Source organism: Thunnus maccoyii, chromosome 7 (assembly GCF_910596095.1).
Source record: "Thunnus maccoyii chromosome 7, fThuMac1.1, whole genome shotgun sequence".
In the NCBI taxonomy this organism is placed as follows: Eukaryota; Metazoa; Chordata; class Actinopteri; order Scombriformes; family Scombridae; genus Thunnus; species Thunnus maccoyii.
In genome coordinates this window covers 1,694,380-1,710,000 of record NC_056539.1, presented here as the reverse complement: position 1 = coordinate 1,710,000, position 15,621 = coordinate 1,694,380, and the positions used below count along the sequence as shown (strand labels likewise).

The following is a 15,621-nucleotide window of genomic DNA, read 5'->3' as shown; positions in this document are numbered from 1 at the left end:
GTAGGCAGTATGCACTACATACGAGAGAAAGTAAAGCTGTGATGTACATAGTTGGTGGTGTAGTCCGCCATTGTTGTTGTGCTTGAAGTTCTTCTTTTGGGTGGCACACAGCATTATGGTGCATTACTGCCACCTACTATGTTGGAGTGTGAAGTGCTTGACGTTACGTTAGTGTTGCTAGGAAACCAGAGGTGTGTACAGTTATGTAACAAATTTGCTCTCCAGCCTGTGGAAAAGCAAATTGAAGGTTCGCTAGTTGAACCAACAGTGAACTGGCACTATGTTCCAGTTGGTGGACAGGGAGTATTAGATGAAGATTTGGGGCTGTTGGGCTTTTTAACTTGCCTGTGAAAATAGATGCAGATTTCTTTGGCACCTTAACCTTTATTGGATCGTTGAGAGGCAGACAGGGAGAGAGAATTAACCTTAATTTCTATTCAGACAGAAGTCAACTAACTGACTGGTACTGCTGTAGAGTATGGTTTATAGGATCAACAAGTTAATTGACAACAAAGTCCAACATGAACGACTCCACCAGTCACACTGATATGTCGCCTGAGCCCGATACTGACACGTCCCTCTGCCAGCAGTGTATTGGTGTGAATGATAGATGGTAGAACAGCAGTAGAAGTAGGAGTGGGAAGTAAACTTTTGAGTACTGCACCACCTTCAAAAGTTGATGAATGCATCGCCTTGAACAGAGATCAAACACATCATCTCCTATCTCTGCCTCCTCTAAATTCCACCTCATCCACTCACTGAGAGTTACTTCTTCTCCAGCTTTCTCCTCACTTGCTGCACTTTTTCATTGACCAATTTGTTTTGGTGTCTCACCCCGACAACACACACATATGCTCCACATGTAGATGATATATCAAACGAGATACTGAATAACCTATGTATTCTGTCCCTCTACATATACGGCTGATAAGTAACGGTAACAAATAGAACACCTTGACTTTACATCCATCATTCACTGTTTTCTAAAGAAGCTGAGCTATCTTCACTACGCAGAACCAATAAATGTTCTCTGTGTGTTTTGTTCTAATCTAAGCCATTAATTATAACAGGCCAGAAGTTTTTGGTGGTATTTGATGAATCATGCCGCCAAAATGCATGTTATTGCAAAAAATTGTCAAAACTTTGATGTGAGTAACCTGACAGAACCGCTGTATGAGCAATATATTTCCATGCTTTGTTTTCCTGTCCTGGCTGTTCAGTTAAAGTTCTGTTGATCAGGGGACATTTGCATAAAGCTGAATCTTTCTCAACTTGCTCATGTTGCCCTGCCCACTGACCTTTGAATCTTTGAGCAGTGGGAGGCAGCGCCAAAATGTTGTTTTTTTTTTTCTTTATCAATTCAAACTGAATTGCACTGAAATGTCACACCTCCAGGTCGTCTTTGAGAGACACTAACATTAAAAACATCAATGAGGAAATGGGAAAAAGATTATCAGTAGAAGGGATATGATTGTGCACATATCACGCAGGTGCAGGGCTATTAAAAGACACCACCAATCGAAACTATTATTATTATTCAAAAAGATATCAGACATGGCTCCCTTTATGTTAATCTGATGGCAAGTTAACATATTAGTCTCACTTCCTTGTAAAAGTCACAACAGCAATCTTACAGATCAAACATGCAGAGAGAGTGAAATGTGCATCTTGTTCCACAGTCTATGATTACTGTAATAAATGTATTATCTTTATTATCATCTTTTCTGCACAGAAAATAAAATGAGCTTGTTAAACTATGAAACACAGTTAAAGCGCTAATTTAAAGTTGAAGTCAGTGTGGGAATGGCCCTGCACAGGCTCCCCTAATCCAACATTGGAGAGGTGTGGGGAGGGCGGACTTTCCGAAGCTTTGTGACCATCTGACAGGCACATCTGAGGAAGTATACTGGGCCCTTTACATATTACGTATTCCATGTCTGAAAAGGACTATAACAATGTATAACCATCAATGTGACAACATGCGTGCCACTACCATTTTACATTCACATCACCACAACTGCTACGGAGCAAAAACTAACTCTGGAACTCAACATTTATCTTAACAGTTTGGTTTTCAGTATGATGAGCATTACAGCCTCAGAGAGCTGCAAACATGGCTACAGACACTGAAGTGTAACACACACCAGCCAGCTGATAAAGGGTTGCACCATTTGACCTGACACGTCAAGACACAGTAGCAGGGATGTGCCAAATTGTGGGGTTTGGAGAATGTGATAAAATGCTTTTCTGTTACTTAAGATGACATCCGTGTGTGGTCTCATAGAAATGGGGGGATTGACAGTGAAAGCAGAGCCTATTCATCCCCAACAAAAGCCTTCTTCATCAGTCCAACACTAACATGCAAGTCTAATGACTATGCATAATTTATTTTCACATTGGTTACAGCTATCAAATCAGCGATGGGCTGAACACACTGTGAATCAGCTATCATTATCAGTACAGAAACATCTCTTGGAATATGCTTTACTGCTGCAGCTGCTTCTGTCATTAGGTCTCATTTTTGCTGGTGAATACACACTGACTCCTGTCATGGTGGGGCAGGTAGCCAGGACAGGTGTGTGTAGATGTGGGCTCACTACCTGCAGTATCAGCTCAAACAAACCAGTAGGTTGTTATCATCTCATTATCAAAGCCCCCTGGGATGGCACATCCATACTATGTGGGTGTTATGAAGCACTAGAAAACATCATCAGCATAGATCATCAGCCATGTTGTTGTGTAGAGGGTGCTGCTGATTGCTGCTGATGAACACATTCGGATTCCTGTGGATATTAGGAGTGCTTTTGACTGTGTGAGAGGAATTATACAGGAGCCCGCTGTGTCAGTTATGTGGCAGGTTACGGGTTTAGATTGTGAGCATTAGTGGTGGAGCACATCGCCGGGCTGCTGCTTCCTCCCTGCCCATCAAGACACTCATCAGGCTTATGGCCATCTGATTCTGTGGTTTTCATCATCCTTCACATGTGCTGACATATCAATTTCCCAAATATTAATACTCTCAACTGACACCCATAGCGCACAAAGATGCTGAATTTCACATTGTCTCATGCTGAGGTGTACATTAGGGAAATCAGCATGCTCTGTTGAGGAAAAATAAATCCAGCCTGGACCAGTTACAGCTATTAGATGCAGTCCAAGCTGAGTTTGAATGGGTGTTGCTGGTCTTTGCTGGACAGTAGGGGTGTGCCCGAATACAAATACATTATTCGGCAAAGCACAAATAGTGGGTTTTATATGAATATTTGTTTCATACAAATATTTTAAAAATTATTTGTTTTGGGGAAGAAAAAAAACCCCATCTCAAATACCAGTTCGCAGGTCGGTTACATCGTTATCTCAGTCTATCTCCTCTGCTCCACTCCATCCATCTATCCATCTATCAGGGGTAAGTCTCAAGGGACTCTCCATAACCTGTTGTTCCCCTTCTCCTTTCCACAAAGTTAGGTTGTAAAAAATAGGACACCAAAACGCCTGTCAAATCTCACTGTCTGAGATAACTGTGTAAAGCTAGCTTACACTTTTAGTCAATAGCAGGAGCACTTAGCTTCAAAATGTCACCTATTTTATCTCTTACAGAATCTTTGTCATGTTTACTTGGCTTCAGTCCAGAATGTCCATATTCATGTAAAACAGCTATTGACTACTCAGAAAAATAAGTCTAAATAAAGTATTAAATGCACAATATGTAATTTCTGCCGCTAGGGGTCTCTCAATCAAAACAGTAACAAAAGATGGGAATTGTTGTCTTCATTGGTTAACAACCACCATTGCCATCATTGCAGTTAGCTTGTCCTGGTTAGGATTACTTCAGTATTCATCGTTCATGAGGTTTTTACTGGTTTTTACCTCTGCAGAGGTCTCCTCCTTTCCAAAACAAACAGATCCAGTGATTAAAACCAGTAAAACACTGAATAAAGCAGTTTCACATAAAGAATCAGTGATTCTCCAAGGCTTTTCGGCGGACGGAGGACATCCGGGAGGGACTCTGTCTGAGTGGAGCTGCTGCTAACATATGCTCAGCTTATTTCTCTGATAACTTAAGATTCAGATATCCAGGAGATTTTTATCGGGAGCTGAATTATCCGCAGAGATCTCCTCCTCTCCAAAACAAACAAACATGGGGATTACAACCAGTAAAAACACTGAATAAAGCAGTTTCATGTTAAGAATCAGTGATTCTCCAAGGCTGTTTGGCAGACAGAGGACGTCCGGTAGGGACTCTGTGTGAGCTGAGCTGCTGCTAACGTGGGCTCAGCTTGTTTCTCTGATGACTTAAGATCCAGACGTCCAATGACTAAAACCCTTCATGCTGTTAAAAGATATACTTAGCAACGACCAAGATCTAAAAAGTATATCATAAAAATGCGGCTTAAAACTGAATAAAAGTCAATTTATGACAATTTACGTCAATTTATTTCTGGCGGACAACCACAGCGCCGACGTATTATCTTGTACATGTATACTCTTTGGTAGACGCCATTCTTAACTAAGTTGCCAGGTGATAGCATATGCTTGTTTGCATATTGTTTCTTCAGATTCTATGTCCAGAGCAGCTCTTTCACCAACAAATGGTTGTAGGACTAGCATCTGTGGGAAGGAAAGTGTGTTGTGAAAATATTGGTTTGTGGTTAAGCAGGTGTGATTGGACAGATTGTCAGGTCTCTCTGGATGGAACACCAGCACACAGAGCATTGTGTGTGGCTGCCAGAGAGCCACCAGGCAACCTTTAGACAGACCTTTAATTATCCGCTGATGAACAGAGGCTGTATTTGTAATTAGAGAAAGAAAATGTTAATGCATTCTATGGAGGATAATGGCACTCTGTGCATCACGCTGCTCAAGCATAAATCTTCAGAGATTGTGTTTTCAGCAATCTCATAAGACAACGCAACTACACAGATTATTGTTAACATGTTAGCAGAATGCCTTCCTGCCATGAACAGCCAACACGACAAGCAGAAAATGATGCTGTACTCTCACCAAGCAGTTGTGGAAACCCATTACCATATAAGTACCACATTATTGAAGACATTAGCCGCTTTCTTCTTTGTTATATTGTCTACCGATATTGTGAGGTTTGGTAATAGCTAGAGAATATGGGCTGAATAATTTGAATGTGTTTGTTACAGTCTGCAAAGCTAGATGGACAAAAGTTGTTTTTCTTTCATGCATGATGTGAGGATCCTCACGTAAGGGTTTCATGTGAATATAAAATTACCCGTAGCAGCTCATGTAAAGGTGAAATTTAATAGGCATTCTTTTTTTAAAAAAAATAATTTTCGCATTTTTTGCTGTTATTCCACAGTCAAAAGTGCAGAGACAGGAAATATGGGTAGAGAGGGATATGACATGCAACAAAGATAAACATTACAGTATTATGGCACCCCATTCAATGCACATTCTGACTCGTTCTGGTATAGCTACTGTGTAATGCAGAAGACCCTGCAGATATTATGCATAAGTTGCCATCATCAATACTGTTGGTAGCCGTTTAGATAAAGTCTGTGAAATGAGTTACAGGTTCAGGAATTTGACTTTACTCTACCCCAAAATCCCACCTGCGACCCTGCACACTGGCAGATTTGACGTGATGATGGTGAGCACATCACGGTGGTACATATTACAAAAGTCCGGATGGATGAAATATGTCACATCAAGTGACATAAAATTGATGTTGAAAGCTAATTGGCTGATGCTTGCCATGATTTTTGGTGAATGACTAAATCCTTTCAAAGACATGACAGGAAGATTTTAATTGAATCAGACTTACAGCAACTGTGTTATGGCCATTTAAAGTAATCATGCTATTATAGACCCACCCTTTAGCTTTTATGACACAGCTGTCTATTTTGTAGATTAATGCATAGATTAAAGCATGTGCTTTAATCACACACAGAGTCTGACATTTCTGTCTATGTGGACGTTTTTTTCAGGAAGCAAATTGCTTTAGGTGTATTACTGGGAAATGTAGCTTGCAGGAGAGTATGTGTGTTAAAATTAACAAGTGTATATTCAATCTTACCTCATCCATTTAAAGGGGTCCAGAATAACAGCTTTAGTCATAAGGTAAGGGTCTGTTAATTCAAATGATTTTCTGTTCTCTGGTTGTTCAGTCATTTCAGTATACTGTAGTTGTGGCCAGTTTCAACACAGATACTTTATGTATGGCTTGGTAAAAAAACTGTAGAGTGTGTAAACTCTGTTGTGTCTAAAATCTGTTGCATGGACTGTAGCATACTGAAAAAAGCTTGATCAAATTGCGATTGACTTTTATTTTCTGGGCCTGTGGAGAGCTGGATGGAAGCTTTCAGGTTGTCTGTATCAGCATTTTAAGAGCTGATTTGTTAAAAAATGCACATCCATCAGTGTATTACATTTCTATGATGGTCGAAACTGCTTTATGTCATATTCATGTGACATTTTTCCTGAACAAATAGACAGTTGATAAGTACTGTATGTGAATAGTGCCTGTGTGATCTAGTATTCATACAGCAGACTATATTAAACATAGCAGTTTCACAATGAGAACACCAGGCTAAAAACCAAGAGCTGCAGAGCTGAATGAATATGTAAGGCACATTGATAATACGTCCTTTATGACATTTTGAAAGACATGGTAAGGAAATATTATCATCATCGGTATCGGCCGATAAAAATGGAAATGAAATATCGGCATCGGCGAATTCTGGCGAATTCTGGCGAATTCTGCCGATTATGAGAGGCCGATATGTCACCATCTCCTCTGCTGCCTGACTGTGCTTCCCTTGATGGACTGTGTCACCCTGACGGTCCCGGTGTTTCCTCAGCAGGCTCCACTTCACTCAAGCTTCCTGTCAGACCTGCAGCTTCTTCCCACTTTAACCCGAATAAAAAACTGGGGCTCCACATAGAGAGCCAGGGCTAACGTTAGCCAGGAGGCTAGCGAAGGCTAGGGTAGGTAAAAATCAGCATAGACTGAGAGATGAGAATGTTAATCCTGTTTCCATTTTTTTTCTTGTTTCTTATCATGGTAATTATCTCATGATCTCTTGGATTCATTTTATGACTCCTTGGGACAGTCTTCACCACCAGGTTGAGAACCACTGGAATAGCAATCAAAGGGTAACTACACACTGAATTATTTTTAAAGCTTAATCACACAGGTCTATGTTGACATATGATGTTAACACAGGGCTTTTTTCCCCAACAATACTTGCTTGTATGTAAAAACTACTTTTTCTGCTCAAAACTTAACTTATTTCTATCTGCTTGGATTTTAAAATTCAGTTCAGTTGAATTCTCTGGCCACCCCTAATACTAATAGACAAGACTCCAAGGTCTAGTTTATATATCAGCTGCTGCGCCAAGTATAAATATCAGAATACTGACTAACTGTATCCTCAGTTTGTGCCTCTCACACAGAGCTGCTGGTAGCGTTAGCGAGCCTGATAAGAGATGGCAGAGAGGCGGCGTTGTACATGAATGACAGATGTATTCATTTTCTGTGGCAGTAAACACAAGGCACGAGTCCACTGATAACTAACTGTACTATATTCAGAGCTTAACAAGATATTCAGGGCTGATGTTACGTTAAACACAATAAACAGCAGAGCTACAGCTACATACTGACACTCCCACACACACACACACACACACACACACACACACGGAGAGCCTCTCCTAGTAGAGCTGCTAGCTCAGCTACAACACAGGTACCACACTGAAACTTTTACAAAGGGTCATGAATGTTCTTCTAGTGACAGTCAAAGCTCCTGCGGACTCTCTGCCTCTGGGATTCTGACAGTAGCTCCTCATGGCTGGTTAGTCAGTCTGTGACCTCTGACCTCCTGCGTCACACACTAGTGAATTAGTGTGAAATAAAGTGCTTCACAATTTACAAGTCAAATTTTTCTTTTTTTGCAAGCAGAAGAATGGTTTCTTTCTAACTCTGACAGTTAATCTGTTCAGCTCTTTACCTCTCTCAGGTTTTGAATAGATTTTTATGATTTAAATATTAACCTTTGAATCCCAGCTAGATGTGGCACCAAACTATATCGATCTTTTATCCCACTATAAGTCAGCGCACAGCCTTTAATCCTCATGTGGGGCGCTTTGGGCAAAGCTTAAGCCAATGCTTAAAACTAATAGTTATCTTTCAGCTTTCTCTTGTAAATCACCACATAAAAAACAAGTTTTTTTATTGCTTAAATTTGGTACAGTGTGCCTGTTAATCAAACACTGTGCTTTCAGTATTAGGTTAAGTCCACACTCTCTTCCTAGATCCATTTCAATTCCACTCAGCTGGAGAATTTTAGTGATATGATGAGCGATGTCATTACTATCACTGAGCTCGAGCTTTAAAAACTCAGAGGCCACTTCCATCTTTGAATGGGATCTTTTCATTTAATTCCTGAGCTTTTTTTAACCAAAAGCCCTCAAGTATTGAAAAAAAAGAATCTGTTGGGAATTGCTAAAGGCTGCTCTAGTGTGTCATTGGCAGTCTTTAGTTTAATCAAAGTTTAATTGTTGGACAGGAATTTATCTTAGTCGAATGAATTTTGAGTTTGTATATATGAAAATGGTGAATACTGTCAAATGGTACAATGGTACAATCACAGTACAAACAGACCAAGCAAAATATATACTTTTACATCTTTAATTTCATAATCTAGGTGCATTTTGTAGCTGAAGATGGGTGAAGTGAATGACTAGCAGTGTAATGGTACAGAATAAATTATACTAGGATATAAAATTAGACGACATTGGAAGTTTTAATCTTGCTACAGTGTTTTAGAGTATTTATTGTTGTTGAGATCATCATTTCCAGGGCTGATGATAAGGTCAATACCTGTAGAGGATAATCCTCATCCACAATTTCATTCTGTTCAAGTTGTTGATGGCTTTCTATCACATGAGAAGATTTCTGTGTTACTGGGGATGACACCCACCTTGTTGGCTGTTATTTATCAAAAAGATGATCGGTGGCACAGCCGTTGCCCGATACAAATCTGGTGTAGGTAAGTTCAATCAATGATGGTCTATGGATGTCAGTGTCTTTGATCTTCCTCCATTTGTCCACTGACTCCTTGACAATGAATTTGACTCCTTAGTCTCTTGGTTAGGGTCCTTTCAGTTTGACCAGTATTGTGTTTGCCCCAATATCACAAGTCCATCTCTGGGGTATTCTGTTCTGGATTATGAAAATGATTTATTACTGTTTATCATTGCACAGTATTGTGTAAACTGTATTTGTGTGTATTGTATGTACATTAGTGGACTGACCTGACGGGTGCAGTTCAGTTCTAATAGCTCAGGATATTATTATACCCATCGAGATCTGTTTTGCATGAGATACCTGAGTACAGCAGACAAGACACATAACAAAACACAGTCACACACAAGCACATACAGACAGGAGCAGAGACAATCACACATATATAAGGAAAGGTATTTCCTGAGGCTTATCCATGTCTGTCACAGTGGCAGAAGCTACTGTAGGCTGATGTGACAGTAAGCCAAGTATCATGTCAGTACATCTGATTGAGAAAATGTGAAAAACTTGCGGTAAATACAAACAACAAAGTAACACTTGAGGTATGTATGGTTGTTGATGTAAGGTTTTTAAAGTTTTAGTTCCCTAACTACAAATTATATTCACGTTACAGTTTTACTGATTATTATAATGCATGTTATACTGTTTCATTTTTTTAATGTATTAGGCAATTGGTGATTTCTATTTCTGCACCATATGAAAATCAATTAGTAGACTCTTGAAACTTTCTTATGTTGTGTCATCCATTACATGTGGGCGATACCACAAAGAATGTTTTTGATTTGATACCAAGAAATGCTAGGGCCAGAATCTGATAACAATAACTTTATTTAAAGAGTTTTTGCATTTATATAAACATATACACAGACATGGCCCTGCTTTATAACTGCTCCTCATCCCTCCCTACTTCCCCTGGGACCAAGACTGCACACAAAAAGGACAATCAAATTATTTAAATAACAAAACAATATAACTTCAGGAAGAGAAGATAAAAGTAAAGAAATAAACAAAAAATAAATATATAAATTCAGCATTACTACTTTGGGGTGACGGGGAGGATCAGGGGCTAATCAAAAACTCAGACTCAACACTCATCAGCCACAAATTTCTCCGTTCTCTGTTCAAGAGCAGCTAAGATTGACACTACAATGAGAATAACTGGTCCACCTTAAAGGTCAGTCCATCTTAAGTCAGCCTGGTCGTGTTAGGCTAACACTAACTTCGGGGCTAACCCCCTTCAATAGACGAGTCTTTGCTTGGTCTTGAGAGCCTGCAGCATTTATTATCTGACATACTGTAGCCTGTACTGTACATTTATTGCCAGAATGACAACTCTCGCAACCACTCACTCAACCACACACTGGCTACGCACTAGGGATGTGCAGAGGACCCAGTATTTGTATTTGTATCTGTATTTGTTGAGGCAGCAAAATTATTTTTATTTGTATTCAGATAAAAGTGGAGAGAGGCATAAAAATCCTGTTTTTGTTTTTACTACGCTTTTAATTTTAGAAAATTAAAGTGTTACAATAAGTGTTCATGAAGTGTTCCCTTGGGTAGCTCAGCTTTATCTCTGGGGAACACCCCCAACTCCAGGAGTGATGTCCAAATAAGGAAATGTGCGTCATGTAGCAGGTGGATGTGACTCCCCTTGTTGAGACCTGCTGATAGAAGTAACAGTGGAGCAGAGGACAGAGACTGAGATAGTGATGTAACCGACCTGTGCACTGGTATTTAACATGGTTTTTTTTCTTCCTGAAAACAAATAATTATCAAAATATTTGTATGAAACAAATATTCGTAAAAAACCCACTCTTTGTGCTTTGCCAAATAACATAGGCTATTTGTATTGGGGCACACCCCTACTAAACACACACATTATGCACTGCCCTATTCCTTAACAGAGCAACACTACTCTTATAACAGTACCTCTCAGGTAGATGTCCTTTGAAGAATGAGGAGTGTGAAAACAATTTCACAATAACATAGGGTGTTATTGTGCTCACACAGTGTGCAAGTAAAATTCATTAGTAGCTCATTGATATTAATGATCATGTGAAATTTTAACAGTGCTGCTCATAATTTTGCAGTGGTGGTGCACTGAAACACTGAAATTAGAAAGAAAAGTATAAACATTAGTTATAGTAGCAGTAAGCTTAATAGAAAAACATGAATATATCAGAGGATTAGTGAGGGTGTGAGGAGATGATTAAGACACAGGTTGATATCTTAACTTTGTGTTGAGATCTGAGACGTTTCAGCGTTTCTTTGAACTGTTTTTTGTCTCAAATCTTTCCATCACTGCTCTGACGCTCACTTTGTTTCTGACTGCTGAGCTCCTATAAAACTCCTGAGCCGGAAAGCGTGTTGTGTTACTATGACAACCGGCAACAGTGAGTTGTCATGTCAGCTGAGACTGCCTGCATATTAAACAGAGTGTTTAATATGATGATTGATATTAATTGCTTTGCTATTGCTATTCTGTTTTAATTTGTTTTAAAACATAACATTAAATGTAGTTAATGTGAATGTTGGAGATTTTCCATGTGGTGAAACGTTATTAAAAACGCACAATAGATGATTAAAATATGATATGATCCCTGGGCCGTCCTCATGGCAACCACTTTGTAAACCACTGATATAGAGGAGTGCTGTATTACACACACACACACACACTGAAAACAAACAAGAAAAAACATGGTAATTTGCTCAACTAAATAAATCTTGAGTTTCACCCTGACGATCAATACACGGAGCAGGTGAGGTCAACCATTACAGCTACTAAGTAGAGAGGAGACTGTTACTTTCCTCGGGTCACTTTTCTCAGTTAGTCCTGGAATTCAAACCACGAGCCTCGCGGTCAGAATCTACTTCAGATACAGTTTGGTGTGGAGCCGTCCTGCAGAAAAGCAACAATGTGCAAATTTCAGAGTGTTGATGTTCTGGAGGAGAGTGCATGTGTATTGTTGGCATCCAGTCAGAAGCTTCACATTAGCAGCCAGCCCCTAAAGGGTGTTAGAGTTCTCTCCTGGAGGAGAAAAGTGATGCATTGCAGCCGGCTGCACAGCAGTTGACTGAATGTTTCCTCAAGACATTTTCGAAACCAATTTTTTTGAAGTTCAGGGATCAGTACCTTTCCAGTCTTACTGGATTTCAGCCTGACACATTTTGATTCTGAATCTCTGATTTCAGAGGGTTATTAACAGGCAGTTCACGTCACTAATCACAGATGCCAAGCAGCTCTTTGTAACTGAATGAAGGGAGAGGAATTACAGCCAGTTTCCTCTACCAGGTGGCTGTTCACTTTCAGGGGGAATTACAGCTTGTTTGATGTGTCTTTTGACCCTGTGAAATTGCAGGAGTTTATTTTGCTGAAATGATAAATCTTTATGAGAAACATGAGCTGGGAGGCTTTTGAAAATGTGCTCTGTGATGTTAAGTTGAAATAGATACCCCCTGTCAAAGCAGCCACAGCATTGGTAGAGAGAGATTTTCTTTGTTGCAGAAAGATTTAAAGCTATTAATTTGCCTGTTTATATTGAACCTGGTAGGACCTGCTGTGTTAAAAACATTATTTTGTGAACGGACGCTTATTTATCACTTCTAGTTCTAGAGATTTTGGTTCCTTTAAACAGTGCTAAACTGAACCATCTTCTAAAGGTCAATAACCATAGATTGTGGAAAAAATGATCAAATATCTGTGATGTCACCCATGGGTTTGTAAATGGACCATTTGAATTTTCTCTTGGGGTTAACTGCTTATCACCATCCTTCAGACACTGGAGCCAAAAAAAATCTTAATGAGATGGGATTTTAAATTCAAGTTCAGGGGCCTCGATTATAACCATTTTGAATGCACAAAACAGGGCTTGAAAGATATGTACGGAAGCAGGCAGGAGTCCTGTAACTTGAGAAATCTTTTGGATTGATAAACTGGTAGCATGTCAGGTATAGTATATAATCTGTGGCCAGATCATTTAGAGCTATATACACCAGAAGGAGGATCACAAGGTCAGTTCTGTAATGACATACGTAGTGACTAGAGTGATATGACTGAATATTTTGGTCTGAGTCACGATAATGTACAAATTACAACTATATAAGAAAACAAAATATTTCAAATATTCCATTCTGTATTTGGAACACACACCTTTTTACAAAAAACTGTATTCTGAAAATGATATACAACAACTTTACATTGTCAATGTTTTAGAAGAAACATAAATGCCACCCGGCTTAGCTTCACTAGTGATGCTTCCTTCCAATGCAGGAAGTGTTATTTATCAGGTGCCCATGAGTGCTGCTGTATGTTTGGGTATTTCTATATTTGCTTTATTTATTATGGTATAGTATAGCGGCAACTACCATACGGCAATGGTAGAGTCTGGCTGATAAGTGACTGATCATAACATGCTTGGCAGTCTGATTTGTTGGAAAAATACATTTAAAATGCATGAAAATGATAAGAGGCCATACATATTTAACTGCTGTGCTTGTGAATATGCTAAATGAGTTCAATATAATAAGCTGTGTTTCAACTTTGGGACAACTGTGATAAAATTCAACTGATGTAATAAACCAGTAACACAGACTCAATTGTGTAATGATCACAATTGTAATCAGTATCATTTCAATAATATTATTTTTAGCAGTAATCAAGGAAAATGTTGAAAATGTAATATTTGAAAAATAATGGATACCTTTTACATCATACATCTGATGACTTCATAGTTTACATATTACCTTTTATTAATAACCTACAACTCAATAGTGAGCATTAACAGCCTAATAAGAGATGATAAATATTAATAACCTGATACTCAGACTCATCAAAATCACCACTGATAATACAAAACTTCATAGTTAATAAGATAATGCTTCATAGAAACAAAACATTGCATATCACATAATACTTAATGGCCTATAACCGTTAATGATAACGTAATGACAGCTTTTGACTGTCACCACATTTACATATTCCATATGAATATGAATAAATAGCCAGTTTGAACTTCTTTTCAGTCACATCTGTACATGATGATTCTACACAACCATGATTCTGGATAAAACTTTTTTTTTTTTTTTTTAATTCCGCCATTTGTTTGAAATGTAATCTTGCATTTGTGGTTAAGACATGAGGTATAAAATAATTGCAGTCGTATTCCTATCTTGATCTCCGCCTCTCACATTCCAAGTTAATGGAAGTAATTATAGCTCATTTATTTGGTAAGCTCTGGACATTTAATTGTCAGGAAAATATGTGCTAATACTGTGCCCATACTGTGCCCCTTTTGTTCTTTGCTTGTGAGTTCTGCTCTTTTAAGAAAAACCTGCATGAGTCCAAACTCAGTGTATTTTTCTTTTCCCTTTGTGATTTGACAGTTTACATGCTGCTCCATTTGTAGAGCAAAGGTCATGATCTTAGGACCCATGAAAGCCATTAAAAACTCACTCTGGATTCTGAAAATAGACAAGTTCTTCAGAGTTCATAAATTTGCACTAGTTTTAACTGATATGTTATATAAGTTATGCTCTTTTCCAGCAAATATTGATTCATCATTGCATCAGTATTACTGGCGTCATACTGTGTCCCCTTGAAATTAGGTACTCAATGTTTTTGCGTTATACACTTTGGAAAAAATGTAATTCTGGCCTGGATTAGAGGAAGTAGGGCTGCTTGGGATGGATGGTAGGTGTCGAGCAAAGGCTGGAGTTTGTGTCCCTCTCTGCAGGACAGTGTAGTGTAGTATTGTTACTGTGTCTTCCATGTGTGGACCGTTGGTCATCCATTGATTGTTTTTACTATGTACATTTGTTCCTTCACTGCAAACCAATTTCACTGTGGGATAAGTTCAGTAAGTTAATCAATCAATAATCGATCGGTGAAGGTTTGGGAAAAGACTGTGGTTTTGGATAAATATTGAGTTGCAGAAACACAACCATAAAAATATGAATCATGCTTTAGTTGCTTTGAGTAAATATGTTAGGGAAACAAATATCAGCTAATGTCAGTGAACGTTTTGCAGAACTTTGTAGGTATGTTTGTTTTATACAGTTCTGGAGCTTTCAATCATATCACACTATCTTCCTCAGCAGATGAGTTGGCCTAGTTGTCATGAAATTGTAGATGTGCAAATGTCCTTTTTTCTGAGCACTTTAAAGACGTCTGGTTTTAGAAACAGCAAACAACACGGGGTCCAGTAGCTGTTCTGGAGTTCTTTCACCATTGACACATTCTTTTCAGCCAAATGTTGTTTCACTGCAACAATATATCCATTCATGTTGGCTGGGCACTCGCATGTGCATGACACAAAAATGAGCAACACCTCTTCTTCTTGTGAGGTTCAAAGATTTTGGAAATGCAAGATTTTGAAGTGTAATGGAATCTAGTATTCAAATATTTAATGCAGTTCTTCAATGATTATAATAATAACGCCGCTTGCAATTAAAATCTCCTGCACTTCAGATTGTTGGAGGGAGCCGCTATGTTGTGTGTCTGGATGTTGACCTTGTTGCCGAAGGCTTTTTGTGCTAATGACTCTAAAAGCCCAGTTTGACCCATTAGAGAC

At 38.8% G+C, this 15,621-nt stretch overlaps 1 protein-coding gene across 3 annotated transcripts in view; it reads left to right on the top strand.

Annotated features, from left to right (window-relative positions):
• Positions 1 to 15,621, top strand: part of ptprfa (protein tyrosine phosphatase receptor type Fa) — a 380,682-nt gene that overhangs the window by 65,975 nt on the left and 299,086 nt on the right. The gene's annotated exons all lie outside the window — the stretch shown is intronic.